Here is an 8997-nt window from a genome sequence, read left to right on the forward strand (position 1 = left end):
TGGGATTGTGTCAGCGTGCAGCGGTCTGGTGCCACTCAGATTCACAATGTCGAAGGATGGTGAATTATTTCTTTATTTTTTTGGTGGGGATTCCAGGAACACACCCAGCCTTGGCCCGATCCACACCCACTCACAGACAGAGACACAAAATCCAATAAATCAAATACCTGAATGAATAATATTTTAAATGGAAAGTAAATATAAACAACAAATAATCAGATATCCCTCTCCTTCTCCTACAGTGATAACAAATTTAATACACAACAAAAACACCTAACAATAAACACCAATGACAATGTCCATGAATCAGTCCCATGTAACCAATGCAAATGAAGCTTGGAAGGGTGGCAGATCCTGGGAACTGTTTAGGTGAATATAATGTTTGCTCTACCGTTCCAAAGTGTTTCAGGCTGAGATGCATGGGGGCGCTCCCTCCGATTAGGACAATGCAGACAGGCATGAGACAAAAGTTGTATCCAATCCAGACAGTAATGCAGGGCAACCACATAATATTCACACAGAAAAACAGCGACAGAGCTGAAAAACAAACAACAGTGTTCCCCCTCTGGTTAGCCGCATGGCTTTGGACATGTTATTATCTTCTCAAGGAGGAATGTGTCTTGTTGTAGGTTCTCTGGGTGCCTCTTGCCTCCTGCCTGGCCGTGTGACCATACAATACTGTATCTCTGTAATTCAAGATCATGTTTTAAATTTTCACTTTAGTGTTTTCATTTTATTTTTCTTGTAAAACAGTTTGAGCTACAGCTTTTGTATGAAAATGTACTGTTGAAAATGCTGTTTTGGGCTGAATCTTCAATTCTCATCAAAAGTGTTAGAATGTTCTACTTTCCTGGACTGTATCTACTTGGCCTTTGTAAAATAAAGTTAAAATTACTTTCTAATCAAGTTTCCTTCCGCTCACTATGTTGATAAAGCATATGGAAAGCAAGGGGTTTATTTAGAAATATCCTAAAGCTAGAATGGAAGGTAAACTGTACCACCATCTTATACAGGGAGTGTGATGACATAATACATCTCAATTCACAGCAACAGACACAGAAACCAGTAAACAATGTGCAAATGTCCCTATAAGCTGAGTACAAAATGATATAAAGATGATGTCATTGCAACAATATTAAAAATATACCCACTTGAAAAACAGAATATTCCTATTCAAACATGATCAGAAGTTAGCACAGATGAGTGTGAACCATGACACCGATTAGTGGTAAAGAGCGTCCTTCAGTACTCACATACCAGTAAATGTGCTACAAAGGAACATAAATAAGAATCTGAGATGATGCATTGACAAAATGAAAATCCTGCCAACTACTCCAATCCCCTTTGTTGACTGTGGTCAGCTTCAAAGGTATTCTGGGGATCAATCTGTGTGATGTAATAGTTACTAAGTAACAAGCATAATAAATTAAATCAAATAAAACAAATAGTGAAAGACAAAAACTTAAATGTGGAGAAAAAGCCAATCAGTTAGCAATCAGCATTTCATTTATTTTATTTTAAGCAATTAACATTTTTTATACATTTCTTTCTTAGAAATGATTTTTCCTTGATTTGTCCTTTTTGGCTGAAAAAGAAGGAAGAAGCTGATCAAATTAGTAGAAAGAGACCACAGTCCTTGAAAATTCATGTGTCTTTGTCAAATCTGCTGTGAATTTAGCCTTCATAGACACATCTTGCCATGAAATCTGGGGAGGCTTTCAAATACTGATGACTTCATTCAGGACGTTGAGCCTGACTAGGAGGAGTCACTTTTAACGAAACTACAGTTAAACACACGTTTGATTATTTTCTGCAGTTGCAGGAAACAAACAAGCAGAGGCAAACTATGCAGAGTAGAACACTCAGTCCCCATCACCACTTACCACCCCGTTGGATCCATTAATGCCTCCTAGACAAATGAATTATCAAGTCTTTCAAACCATTTTTATTCATAATTTGTTTTTTGTATCTGTCGCACACTCAGACTTACCAATTTATGTTAATTTTGCAGGTAATCCCTCAACTTGTTGCGGATCTTCCTCCCAATTTTTGACTGTAAAAACAGAAAATATAATGAGTGTATTTTCATCTATTTCTTTGCTAAGTATAACTGGCTTAGAAAAAACTTCATTCAATTCCCAACACACACAGCACTGGCAGAAATCAGCTTACATCTTGTTTCTTTGGCTTCAAGGTTAACAGTCCCATTCTCTTAAGGTTATGGGGTTACAGTACATAATACAGGCCAAGACCTTCTCTCAAAACAAATTAAAACTTGAAATAGCACACAGTGTTGAAGCCTAATGTAAACTGTGGAAAACAATACAGATTTCCATATCGGATCGGTGAGCCCTGGGTTAACAACGACCGCCACCAGTACTATTAGCCAACAGGGTGCTAGTGGAAATTGAGCTACTGTTGGCCGAAGAAGAAGAGAAGAAGAAGGCGAAACATGTCCAGAGGCAGGAGGAGAAGAAGAAGGTAAAGAGAGTGGAACTGAGGGTAGGGACTTTGAATGTGGGCAGTATGACTGGTAAGGGAAGAGAGATAGCAGATATGATGGAAGAAGGAAGGTTGATATATTGTGTGTGCAAGAGACTAAATGGAAGGGGAGTAAGGCCAGGTGGATAGGAGGTGGATTCAAATTGTTCTATCATGGTGTGGATGGGAGGAGAAATGGAGTAGGAGTTATTCTGAAGGAACAGCATGTCAAGAGTGTTTTGATGGTGAAAAGAGTATCAGACAGAGTAATGATTATGAAGCTGGAAATTGGAGGTGTGATGATGAATGTTGTTAGTGCATATGCCCCCAAGTTGGGTGTGCAATGAGTGAGAAAGAAGATTTTTGGAATGAGTTAGATGAAGTGCTGGACAGTGTACCTAAGGGACAGAAAGTGGTGATTAGAGCAGATTTCAATGGACACGTTGGTGATGGGAACAGAGGAGACAAGGAGATGATGGGTAGGTATGGTGTCAAGGAGAGGAATGAAGAAGGTCAGATGATAGTGGATTTTCCCAAAAGGATGGACATGGCTGTGGTGAATACGTATTTTAAGAAGAGGGAGGGACATAGGGTGATGTACAAGAATGGAGGAAGATGCACACAGGTAGATTAGAATTAGATTAGGTAGATACTTTATTAATCCCAAGGGGAAATTCAGATAGATAGACTGCACCCTATGCAGAAGAGTCAATCTGAAGGAGATTGAAGACTGCAAAGTGGTGGCAGGGGAAAATGTATGTAAGCAGCATAGGATGGTGGTCTGTAGGATGACATTGAAGATCAAGAAGAGGAGGAGAGTAAGGGCAGAGCCAAGGATCAAATGGTGGAAGTTGAAAAGGAAGACTGCAAGGTTGAGTTTAGGGAGGAGGTGAGACAGGCACTGGGTGGCAGTGAAGAATTACCAGAGAGTTGGGAAACTACAGCAGATGTAGTAAGGGTGACATCAAGAAGGATGCGTGGCATGAGATCTGGACAGAGGAAGGAGGAAAACGAAAACTGGTGCTGGAATGAGGAAATACAGGAGAGTAAACAGAGGAAGAGGATGGCAAAGAAGAAGTGGGATAGTCAGAGAGATGCAGAAAGTAGACAAGCGTACAAGGTGATAAGGCACAAGGTGAAGAGAGAGGTGGCAAAGACTAAAGAAAAGGTGTATGATGAGTTGTATGAGAGGTTGGACACTAAAGAGGGAGAAAGGACCAGTGGGCTACAGAGGGACAGAGCTGGGAAAGATGAGCAGCAGGTTAGGGTGATAAAGGATAAAGATGGAGAGTGTGTTGAGCAGATGGAAAGAGTACTTTGAGAGGCTGATGAATGAAGAGAACGAAATAAAAAGAGGTTGGATGATGTGGAGATAGTGAATCAGGAAGTGCAACGGATTAGCAAGGACAACGTAAGGACAGCTATGAAGAGAATGAAAAATGGAAAGGTCGTTGGTCCAGATGGCATACCTGTGGAAGCATGGAGGTGTCTAGGAGGAGATGGCAGGGGAGTTTTTAACCAGATTGTTTAATGGAATCCTGGGGAAGAAGTGTACTTGTGCCGATATTTAAGAATAAGGGGGATGTGCAGGACTGTAGTAACTACAGGGGAATTTAATTGATGAGCCACAGCATGAAGTTATGGGAAAAAGTAGTGGAAGCTCAGTTAAAGTTAGGTGACGATTAGTGAGCAGCAGGATGGTTTCATGCCAAGACAGAGCACCACAGATGCGATGTTTCCTCTGAGGATGTTGATGGAGAGTTTGAGAAGGCCAACAAGAGTTGCAGTTTGTCTTTGTGGACCTGGAGAAGCATATGACAGGGTGTCTCTAGAGGAGCTGTGGTATTGAATGAGGAAGTCAGGATGGGCAGAGAAGTACATAAGACTTGTGTCATATGTATAAGGGAAGTGTGACAGTGGTGAGATCTGCGGTAGGAGTGATGGAGGTGGGATTACATTATGTTATCCTTTCAACAACAACAACAACATTTATTTCTGTCACACATTTTCATACAAATAATGTAGCTCAAAGTGCTTTACATGATGAAGAAGAGAAAAAGACAAAATAAATAAGAAAAATAGACAAAACTCATTAACATAGAATAAAAGTAAGGTCTGATGGCCAGGGAGGACAGAAAAAAAAAAACTCAAGACAGCTGTAGAACAAATTAAATCTGCAGGGGATCCAGGCCATGAGACCGCCCAACCCCCTCTAGGCATTCTACCTAACATAAATGATCAGTCCTCTTTGTATTTAGGGTTCTCATGGAAGGACTTGATGATGGTGGTCATGTAGACTTCTGGCCTTTAATCCATCAATGTAGGGACATCATGGTGCTTTGATCAGGTGGTGGTGGCGCTCAGGTGCCACCACAAAAACTCAGGAGAAAGAACAGAAGGGACAGTAGGGGTTTCCTATTTGCAATGGTGATGGACAGGTTAACAGACGAGATTAGACAGGAGACCCAGTTGACTATGATGTTTGCTGATGACATTGTGATGTGTAGTGATGGAGGGGGCAGGCTGAGGAGACCCTGGAGAGGTGGACATATGAGAGGAGAGGAATGAAGGTCAGTGGGACCACAAAATAGAATACATGTGTGTGAATGAGAGGGAGGTCAGTGGAATGGTAGGATGAGGGAGTAGAGCTGGTGAAGGTGGATGAGTTTAAATATTTGGGATTAAAAGTACAGAGGAATAGGGATTGTGGAAGAGAAGTGAAATAGAAAGTGCAGGCTGGGTGGAATGGGTGGAGAAGAGTGTCAGGAGGGATTTGTGACAGGTGGGTATCAGCAAGAGTGACAGGGAAGGTCTACAGGATGGTAGTGAGACCAGCTATGTTATGTGGGCTGGAGACGGTGGCACTGACCAGAAAGCAGGAGACAGAGCTGATTTAAAGATATTAAGATTTGCATTGAGTGTGACAAGGATGGACAGGATTAGAAATGAGGACATTAGAGGTCAGCTCAGGTGGGATGGTTGGGAGACAAAGTCAGAGGGCAAGATTGCTTTAGTTTGGACATGTGCAGAGGAGATGAGGGGATAATGAGAGGATGCTAAGGATAGAGATACCGGGAAGAAGAGAGGGAAGGCCTAAGAAGGTTTGTGGATGTGGTGAGAGGGACATGCAGGTGATGGGGGTGACAGAACAAGATGACGAGGACAGAAAGATATGGAAGAGGATGATCCGCTGTGGCAACCCCTAACAGGAGCAGCCGAAAGAAGAAGAAAGTATTTTAAAATGAAATTTTCTTATTTTTATTTTAATAAACTCTCCATTATTTATTAATATTGTTTGAATGAAGATGAAATTGTGAGGTGTACTTACTTTTACACATGTATGTATAAGTTAATAATAGTTGATATTTTATTTTTGTGTGTGCAGAACATTTTACTGCTTTCTTTGCATGTCATGTGTTTTATAAATAAATTACTATAATCAGTATTGTAACATAAGGATTGAAATTCAAAAGCAACAGAAAGTAATGACTGGAATACAGAAAGAAAACAGCAGGAAGTGCAAAGAAAAACAAGACCTGGGGTAGTTGTTAGAATTAAATTTAATGTGTGTTTTAGTTCACTTAACACTTAAGAGACTCAATACCAAAAGACTGATTTGCTGATTCACTTCCTGAATCTCTCTATCCCATAATTCACGGTCCCTATCACTTTCATCTCATCAGTCACACAACACTCACATCGCACTGCTAATTACACTTTCGTATCTTAAGCCTGGCCTGACATGTTAAAAGATAAATGATTTCTGTTCTGATGATCCATGCAGTCAAAGCACAAACTCACAATGCAAAAACTCGTCTCTGCTTTGAGATTTAGCAGGCTGTAGGGAGAAAATTGGAGCTTCATGACCTGAAAATAAAATGAAAAAAGAAGAATGGAAACTGTGACAATAGTATTGTGTAATGTTAGTTAAATTCTTAAACATGTATTACAAGTGCACTGCAGTTAAATTAAAACAGAAATTGACAAGCAGCTAAAGCACAAAACCTGACAGTGCAGAACAGCACACAGCATACAATCATACAAATCTATAAATATATAGTGCCCTCTATAATGTAAGGTCACCCCATTTCAGAACATCATTATGTTTGGGACAATTGGCATCACTGGTGTTTTGTGATTCATCAAGTGGTTTTCATTTCTTCGTAAGATGCATGGCCTTGCTTCTACCCTTTGGAGTCTGTAGTAGACATTGCTCAACATGAGGACAAGCACTGAGACAAACAACAACAAAGCCATTGAAGACATCAGTAAAACCTTAGGATGACCTGCATGGAATATCATGAAGAAGAAAGAACACACTGGTGAGCTCAGTAATCACAGCAGGACTGGTAGACCAAGGAAGACCTCCACTGCCGATAACAAGAGAATCTTCACTATGATAAATAAAAGCCTCAAACACCTATCGACAGATCAAAACAGTCTTCAGGAGGAGATGTGGACATGTCAGAGATGACTATCAGCAGAAGACTTCATGAACAGAGGCCACACTACAAGATGCAAACCACTAGTTAGCCACAAAACAGGACGACCAGATTACAGTTTGTGAAAAGGACTTAAAAGAACTTGTAAAATTCTGGATAAAGGTTTTGTGGACAGACAAGACAAAGATGAACCTGCATCAGGGTGATGGCCAGAGTGTGAAGATGCAAAGATACTGCAAAGATCAAAAGCAGACCACCTCATCTGTTAAACATGGCGGTGCTGGGGCTGTTATGGCTTGGGCAAGTATGGCTGCCACAGGTCCTGCACACTTTACTTCATTAACAATGGAACTGCTGATGGCGGTGGCACAGTGTATTCTGAGGTGCATAAAACATCTCATCTATACTAATAAAGGCAAAGCCCTCACTGACTCACTCATCACTAATTCTCCAACTTTCTGTGTAGGTAGAAGGCTGAAATTTGGCTGACTCATTCCTTACAAGTTACTTACAAAAGTTAAGCAGGTTTCATTTCAAAATTCTACGCGTAACGGTCATAACTGAATCCTACTTACGTACATATATATGTCCATAACCTGCAGCTCGTGCCGTGTGAGGCAGAGTTGGGTCCCCATCCAACGCCTCCCAGTTGTTGGCTGCCTGCCTATATAAGGCCATCTGTCGCTCCGGTCTCTACATTCCCTTCCTTGCTTCATCACGGTATTCATGTCTCCTTGCTGATAACTACATCCTTCTTATTTAATCCATGGCTTCTCTGCTGCTTTTTTGTTAGTTTATTATGCTTCTAGTTATTGTGTAGGTATTTTAGACTTAGTTTACATTGTTCAGGTACCCATTTCTTTTACCATTCCAACTGTACTCCCATTAACATGTCTATCGAGGTAATCACCATCGATCAAAGAATTATCACTTACGAGTGGTTTCCATGCCGGAGATGGCACCTGCCTTTCCATTCTGTATGTTACATATTGCACGCCATATCAGTCTCACTCTTGATATCCGGAGGAACATTGTGTCTTATGTATTGAATGACTGGGACAGGTTCAAGGTGTGGACTGATGACGGTACAGGAGATAATTAGACTACACAGGAGCACTAGAAGAGTGAAATGCTTAAGCCCTTCACCTGTGGTTCTGCATGTGAGTTGATGGCTCCCGCTGAATTGTTCGGTTGTCGTTTTCAAGTGTACCGAAATGGCCAAATATTTTACACCTTTCGACAACCGCCAATGCCTCTTAAACATCTTAGATTCACAGGTGACGATTTCAGTAGTGGACACTTTGATGTTTATGAATGTTTCAACTCTCAAAAGATGGATGCGAAGTTATTGATGAAACCGGTTGTGTGGTTACAACACTTGACAGATGCCGAATGTCACTTCAACACAACAAGTCCTGCAAATACTGTCATAATTGAAACAAACCATGAAACTCAAACCGATTATGACAGCAGCAATCCAAGCTGTGAGAAAACAGTAAAATTGAGGCATGTCAGACATCGTGGTACATTTTCTGATGCAGCTGGACGAAACAACTTTGTGACACTGCGTTAAATACTCAGAAAAATCCACAAGTTAATAGACACGCTGTTGCTAAATACTGCGGCAAATCCAGAAGTTCATAGAGCGCTGCCGCTAAATATTCAGAGCAAATCCACAACTTAATACTGGGAATGCCTGTTAAACATCTTAGATTCATGAGTACCGATTTGGGTAGTGAACACTTTGAGGAATGAAACCTGTTATCTTTACAATGGTTGACAAACACGGAATGTAACTTGACACAACATCCTCCAAATATGAACCTGATTGAAATAAATAATGATAATCAAATCCTTGATGACAGCAACACTCATAAAGTGACAAAAATTACATTGACAATCATGTTATGTTCTTTTAAAATGTTTCCTTTTCTTTTCATAACTTCTTTAACACACTACTTCTCCTCGAAGTGCAGGTATTTTGCTAGTCTGCTATAAATGGCAGTAAATGCCTAAAACTGAGATGGCCTAGGCTCCAGGTGGCTCAAAATCATACTAACCCCTACTCCTCTGT

The 8997-nt window shown here is 40.7% G+C and overlaps 1 long non-coding RNA gene across 1 annotated transcript; it reads right to left on the bottom strand.

Moving 5' to 3' along the window:
- Window positions 1-398: 398 nt before the first annotated feature.
- LOC120519595 lies at window positions 399-6352 on the bottom strand. Its single transcript, XR_005631586.1, has 3 exons — window positions 6283-6352; window positions 1991-2053; window positions 399-537 (listed from the first exon to the last, which is right to left on the bottom strand). It is a non-coding gene; the product is annotated as an uncharacterized LOC120519595 (long non-coding RNA).
- Window positions 6353-8997: the final 2645 nt, after the last annotated feature.

Source organism: Polypterus senegalus, unplaced genomic scaffold (assembly GCF_016835505.1).
Source record: "Polypterus senegalus isolate Bchr_013 unplaced genomic scaffold, ASM1683550v1 scaffold_8166, whole genome shotgun sequence".
NCBI classification, from domain to species: Eukaryota; Metazoa; Chordata; class Cladistia; order Polypteriformes; family Polypteridae; genus Polypterus; species Polypterus senegalus.